We start from the raw sequence: 18,936 nt of genomic DNA on the forward strand, positions 1-18,936 counted from the left end.
CCTACCGGGGGTTGAAAACCTCAATAAATCGTATGCCAGCGGATGTCGCACATTGGCTGTTGTGACGCATATTTTGAGTGACAGGGAGCCGCAGCAGAGGCATGAAAGAGCCATATGCAGTTCCAGAGCCGCAGGTTGCTGACCCCTGGGTATGACGATTGCATGACAACATAGCTTTTCAGCCAGGCACTCTTCCCACCAGCTAGAACCATGGATATTCCCACCAGCTAGAACCATGGATGTATTGTGTAGAGCTGCATATGTGTGCTTGGGAAGAAAATAATAACTTGCTGGAAGGAGAGGAGAGGAAAGAATTCAGTGCAACACATGAGCTAAAGAGTAAAAATCAGGCCAGGTATTTTATTTTAACAAAAAATGTGAAACTAACCAGAAAAATTAAGATTACCTTCTCTAATAAAGTTACTGTGAAATCTACTAAAGAATTCCAAGTGCATGTGTGGGAAGAAATGCAGAATCAGCTCACCCTAAAATTCACAAAGCTCCTGTGTCACAAATAGCAAACAGGACAGTGTCCATGTGAGGTCAGCACCAAAGCTCCCTGTCAAAGGGCCTGTGGGCCTTGTCATTAATAGGGCTGACTGGAGTTCCATACAGATAGTAGAAATTCAAGTAAGAATATTTTATAGTACTGTATGTATTGTTGAAAAAAGTTGTCAAAAAGGTGATATACATATATATGTATGTATGTATATGTATATATGTATATATATTCTTTTGAGAAAACTCCAGAACCTTTTTTTCAACTTTTTTCAACAATAAGTTGAAAACTTATTGTTTTCAACCAGAAGTGAGAAACCACAACATGCTAGATCAGAATCAATGGGAAGGTGACATTCTGACTTAGAAAGAATCACAATGATATCATTTATATATGACACCTCTGAGGATGGGGATGGAAATAGATCCCATTACTATTGCCTCTAACCTGCATTGCAGTAATTAGATTAACAAAATTATTAACCTAAGAAGTTGACTTAAATAACTGTTGAAGATGAAAAATTGTGAATATATAATTGTCACAAATTACTAAAAATAAATCCTGTTTGGTGGGCCACTGTGCTAGCCGTTCACTGCCATGAATAATTCTTTATCACTTCCCAAAAGTGAATTAATTCTAAATTCCATTAAACCCTAACCCTAACTCTCCCTTCATACAAGAAAAGTGACAGGCAAAAGAGGTCACTGGTAGGCATAGATTCCATATCCTTGCAAAAAGATATCAGGGTAGTTATCAGAACTACAAAACATTGCATTAAGAAAAGCAGGCAAAATCACCAAGAACAAATAGTAAGTTTAATTAGTTTCAGCCACATACACTTTTAACATTAGATGGGTTGTTCACGTTTTAAGCACAAGGGTAGGCATTGTCAGAGCTTTGATCCTAAAGAGAATAATGCACATCTTAATGTATCGCATGAAATCCATTCCATAACACCATAGTGATTAAGGGATTATAGCATTTTCTTGTGAAGAATATTCTGTATGTGGGACATGTTGCCAAAATACCCTTCTTCCTTCATAAAGCACTACATTTTGTCCAAAATAAAGACTACTTATAATTAACTTCTGTGTCTTCTATTCTCTCACTTATGTGATATTTTCTGGTAGGAATGCTGGAAAGTTAGTAAAATTCTTTCCAGGTGCAGACCCAGAGGCTCCAAGTTTGTTCAAAGCCACATTTATAAATCTCTTCTAGAACTTGCCTCTCTTTCAAGTATCAAAAACTGTCAATATAAATAGCTCAATCTCCTTTTCTCATCAATTCATAGCTACTTTTTGATGTAGTTTATCGCAAGTTATTGACTGTATCAAAGCATGAAAATAGACTTTTAGCGTTTAAATACAGCCAAATTTGTTACAGAATAATTTTTGACAGCTAGGAATTTCTGTTACAATCAGTTTAATAGCTTCTTTTGTCTTCAAAGCTTTAAAAAGTCTTCAGAGAAATGAATAAACACAGTTCAGAAAAAATGACAATTCAATGTAACAATTCCAAAAACAGCTATCATAGATTTTTTTTAATTGTTCATATTTTGAAAACAGATGCATCTAATGTCTTTTTCCCAGTCTCCATTCAAAAAGGTTATTTAAGTATATAGTATTTATACATGAAGAGAACATAAACCCATAACTACAGTCGTTTCCGCACCGTCCACAAGCCAACTGATTGCAGCAGGAAGCCTTTTCTACCTGCAGAAATCTTTTAAGATTTAGAACTCAAGAAGACCAAGTTCTAAATTCTACAGATAACTCCTAGGAACAGAGAAAACTGTTTTCCCTAGATAGACTATCTCTGCTTTTACTTAATAATAGCACAAGCATGTACTCTCAACACTAATTCTTCTCTTTGGCCTTGCAAGATTATTACTTCATCTCCAGCACCCAAGTGAAACATTTTTAAATCGTCATTAGATGTATCGCTTAAAACTAGTATTTTCTCTCCTTAACCCAACACCACCTTATGACAGCCTCAAAGGGTGTAAAATAGGGCCTGGGTATTTGCGGGACCGCCTTCTGCCGCCGATAGCCTCCCACCAACCAGTACGTTCCCACACAGAGGGACTCCTCAGGGTGCCGTCAGCCAGGCAATGTCGGCTGGCGACCCCCAGGGGGAGGGCCTTCTCTGTGGCAGCTCCTGCCCTCTGGAACGATTTGCCCCCAGAGATAAGAAGGATATCAGATCTCCGGGTCTTTCGCCGTGCCCTGAAAACTTTTCTTTTCCATCAAGCAGGGCTGGCATGAACCCCCCCCCCTTTTTTTAGTTTTTTTTAGTTTTTTAGCTTTTAATCTGTCAATGGGTTTTAATTCGAATTGTTTTAAATTTGGGCCAAAGTATGTAATTCTTTTAATAATTTTAAATTTTGTATTGGTATGTGTTTTAGTTCTGGCTGTGCACCGCCCTGAGTCCACTAGGAGAAGGGCGGTATACAAATTTAAATAAATAAATAAATAAATAAATAAATAAATAAATAAATAAATAAATAATAAATAAATAAATAAATAAATAAATAAATAAATAAATAAATAAATAAATAAATAAATAAATAAATAAATAAATAAATAAATAAATAAATAAATAAATCTGTTACAATTCACCATATCTTGGCAAAGTCTGGTGATCACTATTTGACCAGTATGCTCAAACTTGTGTTTGAGGTATTGTCCTTCTTTATTACCTATTTGTTTCCTAGGTTTCTTTCATGTCTGTCATTTCCTACCTCATTGGTTTCTGACCCCAAGTTAACTCCAGGTTTCCAAAAAGGTGAGCAGAGACCAGGCCTCCACTATTTATTTTAAAAAGAAAAGGGGCATGTTGTGCAAGTAGACTTTAACAGTGTTTTGAAATGTGTTTTTCTGAGAGATGTTTTGTTGGTATTTGCCAGTTTCATCATTTCCCCATCTAAAGCAGGAGAGTGGCTACATAGCAGCCGGTTAGTTATCAGGCTCCGTGGGCTGAAATAACGGAACAATTATAACACGGCCTCCTTTCCTCCTCTTTGAGGCTATTTTCTTTCCAAACGTATCTTTATTGAGGATTCAGTGTCCTACTGAGACGAGATGGGTGGTAAATAAATCTAATAAATAAATAAATATTCTGCTCTATGATTAAGTTGCTTTTTCAAGTAACACCAGGAAGGCAGAGTGCTTCAACAAGCCCACTTTTCCAAAGCTGATTTCTAAGGAGGTAAACTACTTGCTTGCCAAGCGCAAGCCATAAACTAATAAGCCCTTCCCCCCCCACCCCACTCTGACTTAATAAGTTAATACAGGTAGTCCTCAGGTTACGACCACAATTGAGCCCATAATTTATGTTGCTAAGTGAAACATTTGTTAAGTCACTTTGCCCCATTTTCTTGCCATAGTTGTTAAGTGAATCACTGCAATTGTTAAATTAGTAACACGTTTGTTAAGTGAATCTGGATTCCCCGTTGACTCTGATTGTCAGTTGGTCGCAAAATGGGATCACCGCAACCATCATAAATATGAACCCGTTGCCAAGCATCTGAATTTTGATCATGTGACCATGGGGAGGCTGCAATGGTTGTATGTGTGAAAACTGTCACAAGTCACATTTTTCAGTGCTGCTGTAACTTTGAACAGTCACTAAATGAACTGTTGTAAGTCGAGGACTACCTGTACCTATCTGCTTTCATCTCCCGCAGGGTTTCTGCCTCACCACCAAGCAGCTTGCACTACTGTGTACCTTTCTATGTGGATTCTATATCAATGCCTATAGATACTTTTCCTTTCCTTTTATTATATATTATTATCAGGTTACTCTTCCCCAGACCAGGGTGAGCATTCCAAGTGATGGAGAGAAGATTGGGGATAAATCCTACTCCATTAAGGCAACCCCTTTATGAGAAGATGCCATAGCATTTTCTCCTTACCACTCCGTTTGGCTGACCATGGTAGTCTGAGAGGAATATCTCCAATGCTGTGTTTGTTGGAATTTCATTAATAAACTTTTATTAGTTGCATTTCTCTTGAATTCACCATTTTTGATATCCAAGCTGCCAGTGCTAAATTAGCTAGCAATGTACCCAAAACAGGGCAAGGTAGGAGGGACAGATAAACCAGGCAGAGGGGTCACACAGAGTCCTGAAGTCAGGTTCTCATTATTCCTGCTGCAATGGATGTTCTCGCTGATGGTTGGGATTGCGCTAAAGGAGCATAGCAGGTGTGCCAGAAGATAAAACCAATGACCTTGGCTAGAATGGCTAGCAGGCTCATATATCAAGACAACACCATTCTTCAGTGCCTCAAAACAGACACAATAGAGTCAGGAGAGACATTAGAATGGAGGCAGCCAATTTTATGCCACCAGTGTTGGCTGCCTAATCAAAGATGGGCAGATATTACTTTAGTTCAGCAGTGGGAAAAGACCCAATATTACCAATTATATGTGAAGAGCAGCCACAGCTGGTGGCTCATCTTTCATTCCTCTTTTTTCATTTAGTAGGGGCTACTCACTTTAATCATAATTGCCTAAACTAATGTGAATGTAAGAAGTTTGAACATGATTATTTTTTCCTATGTGACACTTGGTAGTCAAATTCCACTATGGTTGTCCCAAGTCACTTAACACATTTACATCCTGCCTTTTCTCAATAGTTGTTCAAGTTGGAGAGCAACATAAGCTAAAAACTAAATAGTGAATTGGTTATAAATAAAGCATCCTTTAAAATGTTAAAATAGCAGGAAGAAAATTATACTAAAATGCATAACAATAACATTTTAACTACCACAATTTAAAATCCAGGGGTGTCAAAATGGCGGCCTGCAGGCTGGATGCATCACATGCAGGCCACACCCACCCCAGCTCCGTGAATGGGAAAAACATTGTGAAACATCATGTGACGACAATATGATGCCGCGAGTTTGACACCCGTGATTTAAACCAATGAAACATTATTTAGTACAGATTTGATCAACCTATAGAAGGTCATTAGAAGGGGAGTCCACAGCTTGGTAAATCCTCTGAAAGATCCATAGTCCCTAATTCATTTATTTCTCTTGGAAAACAGATCACCTTGAATGCATGTTACGATGCCTAAGATTTAAAAGCTGAAATATAATTTTTAGAAAAAACACTAAATACAAACTCATTGCAAAGAACTTTCAAGCTACAAACATAAATATTCTTCTGAAAGTCATGAGATTATATAATAAATTTTATTTTATTTTATTCAATTTTTATACCGCCCTTCTCCTGCTGGACTCAGGGCAGTGCACAGCCTAGAATAAAAAACATCACAATACAAAATTTTAAATTTTAAAAGAATTAAACAAATTTTGGCCCAAAATTTAAAACCTCCCGACTAAAATCCATTTACAATTAAAAATATCTAAGGGGGGGGGTTACGCCAGCCCAGCTTGATGAAATAGGAAAGTTTTGAGAGCATGGCGAAAAGCACAGAGATCTGGTATCCTACGTATCTCCGGGGGCAGGTCGTTCCAGAGGACAGGTGCTGCCACAGAGAAGGCCCTCCCCCTGAGGGTCACCAGTCAACATTGCCTGGCTGACGGCACCCTGAGGAGTCCCTCTCTGTGGGAGCGAACTGGCTGGTGGGAGGCTATCGGCGGCAGAAGGCGGTCCCGTACGTACCCAGGCCCTATGCCATGGAGCGCTTTAAAGGTGGTAACCAACACCTTGAAGTGCACCCGAAAGACCACCGGGAGCCAATGCAGCTCGCACAGGAGGGGTGTCACATGGGAGCGCCCCATCGCTCCCATAATCCCCCGCGCGGCCGCATTCTACACCAGTTGGAGCCTCCGGGTGCTCCTCAAGGGGAGCCCCATGCAGAGAGCATTGCAGTAGTCCAGGCGGGAAGTGATGAGTGCCTGAGTGACTGTGCGTAAGGAGTCCCAATCCAGAAAGAGTGGCGAATCAGGCGAACCTGATGAAAAGCCCCCCTGGCCACGGCCATCATGTGCTCTTCTAAAGACTGCTGTGCATCCAGGAGGACGCCCAAGTTGCGAGCCCTCTCCGTGGGGGCCAGTAACTCACCCCCAATAGCCATGATTGAACTCCTAAATAAGATGGATATATTGTAGGACCCCAATGCTCAATGCCAAGGCTGCAAACAGTACTCCATTTCAACAGTACGCAGTATTGCCTTCTGAAGCAGATCTTTCAGAGACTCCATAACTGTTCCCATACTCCTGAATCTCTGAATCTTGACAGATCACTACTGAAGAATAATATGATTGAATTGATAAGCCACTAAGCACAGAAGTGCCTTAGAAATTGTCAGAAAATTCCCTAGTCCAGTGGGGACTTTTGCAACAAACATTTCTGGATTCACCTTCCCATGAGAGAAAAGGAAACCTGAAAAGGTTTCAATTTATTCAAAAGCAAGTTAAATACACATTTAGATTCAATTCTATCATAGATTACCATAAACAGACCATTTTGAAATTACATTTTTAGAATTAGAACTTGCTAGCTACACTTAACAGTTTTCCTTGCTATAAAAAGGATTTCTAAAAGAGGACAAAATTACAGGTTTACAAGTATGTTTTTTCAATAAAGCTAAGATTCCCTTGTCTATGTATTATTTGGTAAATTATTTGTCTTTAATTTCAACGTGACTGACCATTTACATCTTGATAGACATTTTGTGAAACTACCTGTAACATTTCCAAGATTTCCAATATTCATGCCATACCCAAAATGTTAGAGATCCTTCTACTTGCTTGGCTGTTCTTTTAGTATTTATACATATTTACAGTATTGTAGATACTTGTATTATAAAAAAACAGGAATCAGTTGATCAGCTACTAGATTGAAGATCTCTATGCTGCAGAAGTAAGATAGCTTTCGTCTATGCAATTAATAGCTGCAACATCAAGAATGAATTTAAATATTCACAAGAGTCCATAAATACTCAATGAAACATTTCATTTTTCCTGACAGTATTCTTGAACTATGTTGGAAGATGCTTATGAAATAATCCTGGAAGTATCAGGGTACTTATTAAGAAGCAAACCTCAGGAGATACAGTTCAGAAACCAAGCACAATGCAATTCCTGGTAATATAATTTCTCAAACTCACATTGTAATTCCTCTTCCTACTGAGGAAATCCTTATAGCACCAGTATATAATGTGGGAAAACTCCTTTAAACGACCATTGGCAAGGCTGAAAGTGACAATGTAAAGCAGTAAACATAATGATTATTTACTATATTTATTTCCGATCCTTTTCCTAAGTAATAGAAGTTGGCTTCTCATAGATATGGGTGAAACTGAGATGACAGAAAAAATATGAAAATGGCTCACAATCATACCATGAAATATATAGTTGAGTAAATGAGATACGGTTTTGTAAAAAAAAACTTGTTGCATAGTTGTCTGGCAAGTGATGTAATTTAGAATACTGAATATAACAAATCATTTTTTTTTAAATTAAAGAATTAAATCAAATGTATGAAATCTTGTGCAAAACTATCATCAGAAGTATCCTAAATCTGCGTGAATATGTGTATATGGATATGGATATGGATAACTATATGTGCATCTGTGTAGCATGTATATGACTATAGTGCAAACTGAACTGACAGAAAATCATTCAAGTATTATGGAATAATGTAGCTAGATCTTTACCTGGAACTATTTGACTGGTGCATAATGTTTAAGCTATTGTTGTATTATGAATTAAACTGCTGATTAGTTGAAGCTAAATGCCAAGAAAATTAGAAAACCAATTAAGAAATGTTTCAAAACTCTTAAGGAAACCATAATAAGTTCTTAATAAGTTAGGGAAAAATTTAAGCATTGGTTATCCAACCTTCGTGTCACTGGTTATATTACTTAATTCATGGATGTCTTTCAAATCTAGCAAGTCATGTGAAAAGGACGATATGTAATACATACAGCCATCATTTATTCTGTAATGCTCCCATTTAACTAAAAGATTTCAAGGCAGAAAGATACAAAAAAATTTTCTTCAGAAGTAATTCAACCTTTGTTCTACACACAAACATTATTTTCAGAGCTTCTAAACATATTTCAGTATGGTAGCTTCATCAGAACTATATAAAGACTACAAGAATCTGAAATCAGAAAGAATATATGGTTTCAATACTTCGTATTGAATTGTATAGAACAAAACAAACCTATAATTTTAATCTATAAACCTAACAGAATATTACTAAATTACCTGTGCCCAAGTGTCTGAAGCCCAATGGCCATATATCTTTATTGGATTTACTGTAGAAACGTTGGCCTAAGGGAAGTGATTCATGCTACTAAGTAGAATTACTGGAATGATGTGATGCTACTTTATGAAATATAAATTTTGTAAGTTTATGAAATTTTGTAAGTTTATGAAATTGAATAGTTAACATTATTAGGATGCATAACTTTAGGAAGCTTGAAAAACTTGCATTCTATCTGTATTTGTTCTAAAAAGGAGGCACAAATTTGGTACGGAGGAAAATACTTTTTGTTTTTGAATGAACAATCCCTGAGGTGGAATTTAGGTAAAGGTAACTGTTTCCCCTATCCAGTCATATCAGACTCTCGAGGTCAGTGCACATCTCTGTTTCTTAGCCAAGGGAGCCAGCATTGTCCAAAGATACTTCTGTGGCCACCATGACTGAGGTGCATAAAACACTGTTACCTTTCCACCAAAGAAGTACCTATTTACCTACTCACATTTGCATGCTTTGGAACTGCAAGGTGGACAGGAGCTGGGGTAAGCAACAGGAGCTCACCCTGTCACATGGCACTCAGGTCTCGAACTCAAGCTGTCAGCTTTCCAGCTGACAAGTCAGTGTCTTTAACCTCTAAGCCATCATGCCCCTGGGGTGGAATTTATTCATGTACTTACAGTATTTGATTTATATATATATATATCCCTCTCATTCAAGAGCATAAGGCAACATCCATAGTGCTCCTTCCTCCTACTTTCTCCCTATCCACCCAGATAAATTGGCTGGAAAAGAGTGACTGGCCAAAAAAATCCATGTCATCCAATAAATTTCTACAGCTAAAAGTAAACAGGGCCTGGATTGCCCTGCTCTTAATCCAGTACCTTAAACATCACATCATTCATAAAAATACAAATAAATACAGTAATATGTTGAATTCTGCAGAATATCTTTTCTGTGGGAACTGCTTCACTTTCTGTTATTTTTAAGGCAGATTCTTAAACCAGAATTATGACAAAGTACGAAGTATGTTCATACTCATCCTGACTGCAGCTTTTTTTATCCTCAATTCATTTTCTTCTCTGGTCTTATATGATTTGTTAAAACAAAGGAATGGAGTTATTTCTCCCCTGTGAGGCTAGACTTTCTCTTTGTCCAAGGAAAAAGGTGCCAGCAACCTAACCTACTTTTACTCTACAGCTTTTTCCACACGGGGCATTAATTATAATACAGAATCTACCCATTAATATCAGCTCTTCTCTTTCAAAGAAAGAGGGGGGGGAAAGATACCCATTTTTATAAATGTATACATTTACGCTTTTCTATGTGTATATATGTGTGTATCAGAAAAAATGTTAATTGTAGAAAAAGGAACAATACTAAAGTTCTTTGAAGGCAGAGTTAATTTTAATGAAATTCACAAACAGGCCCTTTTAAGAAAGTAGCAACATTTTTTAACATTAAAGAGAAGCTCATTATATCAAGACAACTCCAATGTAAAAAGCGCCTCACCTTCAATCACTGCCTATCTGCATGTTAATGAACTTGCTGTGTGAGGGAGAGACTGAACAGGAGAGTACCACGAAGACTGTCTTAAAGCACACAGTGTACTATGCAAGAGGGGTGGGGGATGCCACCTTTAATCAATAGAACACCTTTTCACTGGTACCTTAATAGCAACTGAAATGATTTCAAACGCAACACAAAAGGAAGATGATACTTAGTAAAGGTTTCTGTAAGACATAACATTTCTTGCACATTCTTTCAGCATTCACATGCTGTCAGCATCACTGCGGCGAAGACTTTCAAGTTTTGTCAGACAGATACCGCCTAGTACAAAGTCTTTGTCATAATAATTTCATTGCGGTGCCCTGATCAAACATCTCGACAAATCTGAGACTGAAAAGTGAGAGCTAACCATTGACCTTTGATTATAACCACCAGCACTAGTTTTAATAAAACGTCTCATTCATTGGTTTCTGCTGCCAACAAGGAAGGTGTGTTAGAGCCTCAGAAAAATGAAGTCAATATACCATTTACACCCATATAATGATTGCTATTATTCACAGCTGGACTTTGTGAATGTACCAAGTGAAACATAGTGATCTTAAAACAGCAAATAAAAAAGCCATACAAACAGAATGTTCTACCTTTAAAATAAATACAGGTCTTCAATAGTCTGATTCTTTTGCCTGCTGCCAGCTTTCATGTCATTTAATAACCTTATTTCCACAACTTTTACTGTGAGTGTTTGCTGCCATTTCTTGGAACACTGCAGACTGGGGGCAAAGCTGAGTTTTCAAGGTCACGTGTATCCTTTGATTAATGAACAGAACTCCATTCAAAAGTTGCAAAATTATTTTCATCCAGGTTTTTGGTGATGTTTTTCACTATTTTATGGTTTATTTTAGGGGACAGATGATGATTTTGGGGCTTTGAAAGCACTTTTAGAATACTTTGGTGTGTTTTACCCACAAAAATTTTTTGCCTGGTGGGATCCTGGAAAAGAGACTTCTTTGCTGTTGTCCCTGCCCTTTAGAACACTTTACCACCAGAGGTGGCCCTTAGAAAGAGTGTTAGGACCTGGTTTTGCCAACTGGCATGGAGGATCAAGAGTGTTAGGCAACCTTAGGGATGGTAGTTGTCATGCAGGTATTCTCTCCGCCTTTTTAACTTTTTAATTTTTAACTTTTAATATTGTTAACTGTATCTTTTAATTTTGTTTTTTATTTAGGCTTCTATATTTTGCGATATGTTTTTATTGTATGCTGCCCATACTCTCTTAGGTAAAATGAGCAGTATTAAAATGTGAGTTAATAAATATAGAAACATACAAAACTCAATGCTCAAAAGAAATCCAGTTAATAGTCAATCTTACCTATTTTGCTGGTTAGCATTATAAATGAAGGGAGAAGAAAAGCAGCCCAAGAACATTGATTCCCTTGAAAAGGGAAAGTCTTTCGAAAGGTGATAAATATTCAATTGATTTGGTACTACTGAGCCACCATATCAAATTTAATAATCTGAAGGCTAGAGCTCTTTAAAGGGAAAGCTTGCTGCTCTCATCACTTAGAAGGGTTGGAGCAATGAGAGTAGGAGACTGGCCCTCTTAATATGTGTGTGCACAATTTCACTTCATGTTGATTTTAAGAGTGGAGAGGATAGGTTGCTGCAGTACAATCCAAAAAGTTTTCATTTATAAAATAGAAGGAAAGCACTGAGGGGCAAAAATGATCTGGAAAAGTTTTAAAGTTGATACCTTTTAGATCTCTTGGGAAGCACTTGGAAATAGAGGCCAACTGATTTTAATTTAATGAGAACAGGTTTTAAGAAAAGCACTAAAGGTTTTGAAGAAAATGACCAGCAAGAAACTGTTATCCAAATCTGAATCTTTCCCCAAACGTCCAGCTAAAGCAGGGTTAAAGCAGTTGTTTCTGAACAAGGTATCATTCTTCTAGATTTATTTATTTACTAAATTCAAATCCTGCCCACTCCAAAGACAGCTAATATCACAATAAAAGTGCAACAGCGAAAATATAAGATTAAAAAAAGGTAAGAATTAAAAAATACTACTAGTTTCCTTAATAAAGCAGGTAAGATGATTTTGACAATTTATTTTTGAATGTCTGCCCAAATTTTAGGCTATTTTTAAAAAGGTTTCAGTACAATAAAATGATTCTATCTCTGCACCAGGGGTGGGTTCTACTTACCTTTACTACCGGTTTGCAATGGGGCCGCGCGCACGCTCTTCTGCACATGCACAGAAGCATTTTGATGACATCAGGGTCAGTGGGCGGAGCCTCCCGCCGGTTTTACTACCGGTTCTATAGAACCAGTGCGAATCGGGGGCAACCCACCACTGCTCTGCACCATGTTCTTGATCATTTAATATTTGAGAATTCTGTGCTCCTTCTTTGTAAACTGAAGGTGTACAGGTAGCCCTCCCCACACACACACACACACAAACACACACACACAAACACACACACACACACCTATCCACTTGCAGTCATATGTCCTCTCCTGAGTATGCTATGTAGACTGTGTTTATATTAAACTTACCCTAGTAACCAAGTAACCTGTTCTGTAGACAGAAAGTCCAGATTTCAACCATTGCCTTAAACTTACTAGATGTAACTCAGTCTCTCAACATCTTCCACAATTTTGAGTACAATATTGAATCTTACATGCTTAATTCACATGGATATACATCTAAAAGGCTCTAAATATTCCAATGCACTTCATAATTGCTAAATAATGTTATTTGTTATAAACGTCATTTTGTTGCTGGATTGAGTTAGCAAAAATACTGAGGTTTAAAAAACAGAGTTATTATTCAGGTGACATTGATGGTCACAACTGAACAGCATTAATTATTGTTGGTTTAATGTAAACCTTTATCTTTAAATAAATTGGAATTAAACCTGATCACTTTTTATTAAACCTGATCACTTTGCCTAAATTATAACTAATATGGAGAGAAGTAAAATATTGTAATGGGTTTGATTACTGAAGAGGTTATATATTTACTACTGCTAGTTTAGCTGACTTTGAAAGCAACAGTTCTTCATAGGCCTTAGGTATGGAATGGAATATCCTTGAAATGCAACACAGATATCCGAGATAAGAGAATGCTACATTATACTCAGACTGTTGGATTATCTAACTCAGTTTCAGTGAAATAGACCAGCAGTAATTGTCCAGGATTTCAGACAGAAATATTTCCTAAGATTATCTTCCAAGTTTGAACCCAAAAGCAAGTCCATGCAATGCAAAGCATGGAACTGTTGTCTCACTGAGTTTCATTCCTGTTGTCTTTTTCTCCTTAAAGATTACGTATGCTTGCATTCAAGATCAGTTTTCTGTACCGATAAAAAATATTTTAAAAATTCCAAAACAAACAAATCACTAACGATTTTATGGTTTCTGCTTTATCTCTGAATCTTTTTGTTGTTGTAGTTTTAGATAGAATTTATAATAATAATAATAATAATAATAATAATAATAATAATAATAATAATAATAGTAATATAAAACATGAACTCTTATAGGTATATATTTAAAAAAAACAGTGATGAGTCTGTGAAGTTGAACAAGAAAGAGTTGTTCACTAGTTGTCTCGTCAGAAGCAATGGATTCATTAGATCCTATAACAACGGTCGTCCATTAAAGATGTGCCAACCTGTTACTCACCCTTTCCAAAAGAGAGTCTGTCCCACGTGTGGTTTGGAGGATGCCACACACTGTGCAGCAAAAATCCTTGCTAATTTGGCATTTGCTACAAAAAATTCAAAGGAGACATAATAAGATGAATCACTGACCACAAATCTAAACATTTACCTGGTATTTCTAATATGTTTGGGGTGGGGTAGGGAACAAATTATTCTTTTTTTTCCACAATCTTAATTCAAGGATTATAATTCACCCGCCTTGTTTTATTTTTCACATACATTTCGACTGGCAAAGAATAAACTGAAAGTTTTGAAATGTCATTCAAATAAGAAAAATCGTATTTCCAAATGGCTTGAATTCAAAAAATAAATGTTCTCCTTTCACTATATTCCCTATCTGGATCAATCTAATATTGCCTTCTGTAACAAATTTGAAAAATGTGTGGAAAGCTACACAGAAACAAGATTTCTTCCAATTTACTCAGTAACAGAGAAGATTCCCCTAGAAAAACTATAATCTAATTATATTAAAAGTTTTTTTAACTAATTAGTTGTTGGTCATAAACATTTATGTTTTATCCCTATTTGAGTCTCTTAACTATCTCAACTTAAAGGCCTTTGCTAAGCTTCAGTGTAATGCACACATTTTTCCCTTCTTTTTGTTTCTTAATTTTCAATTCATAGAGAGAAATATTCTAGTCACATACTACTTCCTAATCCAATACTTGCTCCTCTATTCCTATTGATTTTACAACTTTTTTTGGTTTGATTTTCAACATTCACTACTCGGTCTGGAATTTTTGTTATTTTCACTAAAGTGTTGGTGTTGATGTTATTACACACAACACAAAACAACAGCTTTTGCCAATTCTTTACCTAGTTTTGGCCCTCATTCAGGATTGAGTTCCTTCCAAAAACCTAGGATGTCATAATGCATTGGCTTATTATACTGTATATGTGGAACCAAGCAAAGTGGCCTTTAGTAATTGACACATGGAGATTTTGTCAATGCACAAGTTTTCTAAGGGCCATCCAAGATTTTTTGGTGTGATATCCAGTGTGCCTATTGGCCAGTTTATTCCACATTCTTTCAATTTCAGTTTTCAGATCTTGACATTTTGTGATCTTTGTGGACACAAAATTGTCTTCTCTTCTAGCCTCTCCTGGTATTGCCATATCAATTATTCACGTTTCCCTAATTTCAACCTGTTAAGTCTGGTATGTTATGAACCAAGATTTCATCAGTTTGTATTTAGAAATACCATAATATTTTTATCTCATTTTGACTGTTTTTTTAACTCTATGTTCCCACTAACTATATTTTTATAGATGTTTCATTAAATCATTTTGGCAACTGTGTTATATTGCTGTTTATAATCAGAGTGTGCAATCTACTTGCAAGATTTACAATTTCTTCTGCTTCTTTGCACAATCTACACTTTCAATTATTTGATGATTTTTCAAGCTGGCTTTGATTATATTAGATTTAATAGATCCTGAGCGGCCAAAACCAAACCTTCAGTTTCTTTTTTTAATGCTCCAGACGCAAGATGTTGCCAGGTTCTATCATTATCCACTTTCCCTTCAATCTTTTGTAGAAATTGATCAAGTAATGCTCCTTGCCAGCATTCTGTTCTTGTTTTTATTACATTATTTCAATATTCGTGTTTTGTTTCTTGCACATTTAGTAAGTTTCAGTTTTTAACTGGTTCTTATCTTTTACATAATCAGCTAATGCATGTTTTTCTTCTTCAATAGTTTGACATGAAGGAAACATCTGCCTCCATTTCTGCATTTCTCACTCTTTGGTTGTTTACTAATCACATTTTAAACTTGTTAATTTTGATACTATCCATCTGTAAAATACCCAGATACTTTGTAGGCTTCATCCTGATGGCTTCTGATTATTTGGCCATTCAGCATTTTAATTCCATTACTGTTGGTCATTTTACCCTGATTTACTGCTATTGTAGCACATTGCACTAATCTAGGCCAAATTCCATTGCTATATCTATTTCTGTTTTTCCATAAAGATAATCCATATAAAGAAAATTTTACTGGCATATTTTACTATTTGGAAGCCAAGATTCACTTCAATATCAATGAAAGTGAAAGTGAATCATAGCAATGACAAATAATAAGGGTGATAATGAGTCACCCTGGAAGATGCCTCTCCTAATGTGGGCAAGCCCACATTTTTTATTTCCAAGCACCAGTTCTGTCTTCCACTGCTTTATTTTTTTCTCTTATTATTATTTTCCCATTCAAAGTTTTAGCCCCTGCATGGGACCAGAATGTTTCCCTGACCACCAATAATCCAACTTTTTAATGATTGCTAAGGCTGCAAATGCATGAACAGAATTGTTGATGGTGGGATAGTGATTAGATATAATGGTTAGCTCTGATGATACAAACTTTCTTAAATAAGCATCCATGACAATGTATGGCAACTCTAATAGTTAAAGTGATTATAGATATGTGCGCGCGCACACACACACACACACACACACACTATATATATATATCTGTGTGTATGTGTGTGAAATGTTATTGATTTGACAAAAATGATACGGGTTAGTATTGTGACCTGGCACATAAAGTTATCAATTAATAAAAACATCCTTATAGAAGTCAACTACTCAACCATTGTAGTGGAATATACAATGACATTCTATTAATGTGACAATGTAATAATGGTATGAACATAAGTGGAAAGCTACTGCAATCTATGATCAGTAGCTGACATAGGATTGATTCAGTGTTGGGGTGCCTCCAGTTCGCACCAGTTCTATAGAACCGGTAGTAAAACCGGTGGGAGGCTCCGCCCATCAACCCTGATGTCATCAAAATGCTTCTGCGCATGCGCAGAAGAGGATGCACATGCAGAAGGAAGCAAGCACGGCCCCATTGCGAACCAGTAGTAAAGGTAAGTAGAACCCACTCCTGGATTGATTGTCATCAATCTCTGGTATATTATAGCAAGATAGCTTCACACATCTAAAGGGAGGCTTAGGTCTTTCATAATTAAATTAATCTCTCAATTGAAAACGGACTAATTACTACAATAATTTTCATTGAAATCTTAAAAGGGAAAACTAGGTTCTTAAATAAATCCTTAAGTGTACTTGAAAGCCTAGTTTTCTTTTCTTTTCTCTTTTCTTTTGAAAGACGTCTCCTGGAATATTGCACAAGAACAAATGTTGATGCCTCAGTCTTAGCCCAGGATTCAAAGTCATGATGGTCCAGAGTTCCTAAAAATATGCTTGCTCTGATCGTATTTCTCCCCCTGCCAATAGCATTTATTTACATTGTAAAGTGAACTCTGAAAAAAGGCAATAAATTTTGCATTTGTAATAACAATAGATTTCTTGGTTGGATAGGAGCAAATGGCTATATTCCTGATTGGAATTTTTGTTTCCTTCTGATTAAGAATTATATGTGAATATGATGTATCAGTGATGGAGTTGTCAACATGCTGCATTCTTTCCAGGAAATTGTGAATATTTGCCAACGCAATCTGAAGTTCTACACTCAATTTTTTCTTTTCTCCAGTGTTTGGCTTGTAACAGACAAATCAGATTGCAGCAATATAAATAATAACAATATTCACTGGCTTTATTTCATAACTGTATTCTGAACTATCTTCTTTAATGAACTATGCAAACAAAAGAAATGCATAGTTAAGGTTTATTTTTCCCAACCCCCAAGTTAAACTGTAATAGAGACTGTTTAGTGACATATTTAACAAATCAGTTCTGCTACTGTTTATTTAAACAGAAACAGATAGATCAGCTAGCAAGCAAACACCAAGCATTCCACCCAGGAATAAGAATAAGAAATGAAGAGTAAGAAAGAAGAAAATGAGATGGAAAAACATCCTGAAATCATTTATACTGTAGCTTACAAAAGCCAAAATATATTACAGTATCTATTCTATAGACAGCTGCTTACTCTATAGATAGCTGAGTATTGCTAAGATTTCTGCTTCTTTTCTTATTCTATATCTAATTCTCAATCTTTTCATCAATTCCCTAAGAACATGTTCCCTAAGAATAGCAGAATTAGCAGTAGCAAAATTTGTCTTCCAGAGCTCCACATTTCAGATTATCCCCCTACTTGGAACAATTGTGAACTACCATATTTTTACTTTTGGGTTTTGAGGTTAGTTCCATTCTCTAAGTATCACTGGGACAACAAGGGGGAAAAAAACCAAAGCACGCACGCACACACACACACACACACACACACACACACACGATGCCAACCACCAAATATTTTGATTAATGATCACAACTACAATATCTATGGAGATTCTCAGTCATCCAGGTCATAGTTGTCCAATAGGTGCTTTTTCAAGAGGCAATTGGACTTTCTGATTTTTTTTTTCTTTGAAGACTTTTCACTTCTCATCTAAGATAGAAGAAGCTAAAGAAGCTTCTTGGATGAAAAGCAAAATGTCTTCAAAGAAAAAAAACCTAGGAAGCCAGTTACCTCTTGAAAAAGCACCTTTCGGTAACTACAAATAGTACAACCAAGGAGCCTTGGTGGCGCAGCGGACTAAAGCACTGTTAAGTAGCACTTAGCTGCCTGCAATTACTGCAAGTTCAAATCTCACCAGGATCAAAGTTGAGTCAGTCTTCCATCTTTCTGAGGTAGGTAAAATGAGGACCCGGATTGTGGGGGCAATAAGCTGACTTTGTATAAAAAGAATACCGCTTGGGGGGGCGAAAGCCCTACTAAGCAGGTATATACAAAAGTATGAAGGCTATTGCTTAACGCATTGTAAGCCGCCCTGAGTCTCCGGAGAAGGGCGGCATATGAATCGAACCAATAAATAAATAAACCCCTTCATAGGACTTATGAGAAAGAAGAGTATCAGCTGAGAGAAGACTCAGTATTTTGCCAACTTTCATAATAGACCAAATTATTAGTTTTCCATATCACTTAATTAACCAACTTCAGAATTTGTTTTTTGTCCCAGCTCTGAGACAAAATATCACTATTAATCTCGAGCAGCTTTATCAGGTTAAACGTAGGAAACAATACATTGTGTTCTCTTTTAAAATTACATCAGATAAGTAATCAATC

At 36.5% G+C, this 18,936-nt stretch overlaps 1 protein-coding gene across 14 annotated transcripts in view; it reads right to left on the bottom strand.

The window, feature by feature from the left end:
• The window catches only part of SOX6 (SRY-box transcription factor 6), a 492,935-nt gene that overhangs the window by 435,114 nt on the left and 38,885 nt on the right, over positions 1 to 18,936 (bottom strand). Inside the window, exon 1 of one of the 14 annotated variants that reach the window (XM_087879458.1) lies at positions 13,871 to 13,955. The exons of the other annotated variants lie outside the window; for them this stretch is intronic. The gene's annotated coding sequence lies outside the window, so the exon portion shown is untranslated. Of the gene's footprint in view, positions 1 to 13,870; positions 13,956 to 18,936 lie in introns of those variants that run through there. 14 annotated transcript variants of the gene reach the window in all.

Source organism: Pantherophis guttatus, chromosome 1 (genome assembly GCF_059756535.1).
Source record: "Pantherophis guttatus breed Tessera chromosome 1, ASM5975653v1, whole genome shotgun sequence".
In the NCBI taxonomy this organism is placed as follows: Eukaryota; Metazoa; Chordata; class Lepidosauria; order Squamata; family Colubridae; genus Pantherophis; species Pantherophis guttatus.